Consider the following 2,119-nt stretch of genomic DNA (forward strand, 5'->3'; position numbering starts at 1 on the left):
GACAAGATGAAGAATCGATACAATTTTCATGAAGTTAGGTCTAGCGGTTTCGGAGATATGGAGGAAAAAGTAAAAAAATGAGCCATTTGGCGGTCAAAAATGATCATTAGACATATGCACATCAAATTATCAGATATTTTATAGAGATTTTAACAATAAGTATACATTTTGTTAACATTCCTATGGGTTCCGTACCAATGCTTATGCGTTAGACATTGACGCGTGGCTTACGCGCTTTATATAAGGTTGTCAAATATCTCCCTTCCGCCTTTTTGTATTATAAACCAATAGCAAAAAAGCGGAAGGAAGATATTTGACAACCTAATATTTTGTCCTTATGCAGTTAAAGCAGTACGATTGCTTTGAAAAGAAAGTTCAGATCTTCCACAATATGTCAAAATAAAGAAAAAAAAATTATTTTATTTTTTAAATTTTTTTTTCAAAAAAAGTAATTTTTTGTCCAATTTATAGTTTCTCAAAAATCTTATTTTTTCAAAGTAATTTTTTTTCAAAAATGTTAATCGTTTTTAAAAAAATAATAATTTTTGGTACGGGATGTTCCAGCAATTTGCCTTAAGGCACGATGCCTTAATTGCCTTAAGACAGAATTCCACTTACAGCTAGTTATTTTTACTGTCAAAAACAGTCATTAAATTAACACCGCGTTATTTAATTCAATATTTTATTAAAATGAATTATGTTTATGATAAATGAATAATACTGATCACAATACTACATAATTTTACAGATGTTCTTACATTTTATTAAGTATTCATATTGAATATTCATACAATTTGTAAATTATTCATTTTTTTCATTATTGTTTTTCTAACTGTTCATAATTTAATGAAATATGTTTTTTAAATTGCGTTATAATGATAAATACATTAATTTTAGCTTTTTCTATTGTGTATTTTGATTTGTGCGTGTTTTTTTAGTTTTTTTTTAGTCCCTCGAATTGAGCCCTAAATGATCTACAAAAACCATTCAAAGAAAAAACTAACTGTAAGAAGTCGATTCCACTTGCTTTAGACTTGTAGAATTTTTGTAGTTCAATTCATTAATAAAAAAAAAACTTGAAAAGAATTTAAAGATTATCGTTAGGTATATGATTCATCACACACCTGGAGATTGCATTCATAGTTGACATTCTTTGCCTCACAGAAAATCAAGATCGTCTATTGACATTTAAATGATTGCGGAATCCACCCACATACAACTTACCATAATCGAATGTTAAAAATGAATTATGAAATAACAAATTTGAATTACTATTTTTTTTTAATGAATTTAAACAATTATTTATATTTTAAACGATAATTATATTGCAATTGTGTGAATTCAACTTAAATTATTTATTAATCATCAATGAACAAGTATTCTTAAAGTGAGTTTGTAATTTATATTTTACTTAATACTTGAAGACGGAAAGAAATATAATGCATACAAAAGTAGATATATCTCAAAAGTAATAATCTAGATACAATACGATATAAAGAGAAATTTATCTTCTTTAGCTAGACCTTTTGCTTGTTTTTCTCTTACATTGCACTAAAATCTCTGTAATGTGAATAAATAACTAAAGTTATTGATTAGTATCGCAAGTGAATCTATTCTGGTAGATATATTATATTTTTTGCTCTTATTTCATTAAAAATTCTACAATTAGTTCACTAATTGATCTAGGCATTTTACTCAACATTTTTCAGAACATAAATTTAGATTTGATCCGTTCAATACTTTTTGATAATTCCTATCTGTTGCCTTTAATAGTTCAATAAAAACTAAAAGTTATTATGATAATTTCTGAAAATTTTTCAAATTATTTGCTAATTTGAAAGGTTCTCAAATAACTGATTTCTTTTAAATTAGATCTTTTAAGGATTCAGTGAATTGCAACGTTTGCAGTTGTTGTAACATTGGTGAAAGTTCTTAATACAACTACATAAAATGTATATATTGGTAATTTAAAAAAATTATATCAATTCAAAAGTATGTTCTCGGATCATTCAATTAATCTCAATCATAATTTTATTGCTAATTGTCCTATTATTGTATTGCAGAATGAGTCCGATCCAATTCCTTTCCTGATTGTGTTCAGTAGAATTCTTTCTTTCTT

Source organism: Ctenocephalides felis, unplaced genomic scaffold (assembly GCF_003426905.1).
Source record: "Ctenocephalides felis isolate EL2017-DRISC unplaced genomic scaffold, ASM342690v1 CF-g0.4_SCAFFOLD_01886, whole genome shotgun sequence".
Classification (NCBI taxonomy): domain Eukaryota; kingdom Metazoa; phylum Arthropoda; class Insecta; order Siphonaptera; family Pulicidae; genus Ctenocephalides; species Ctenocephalides felis.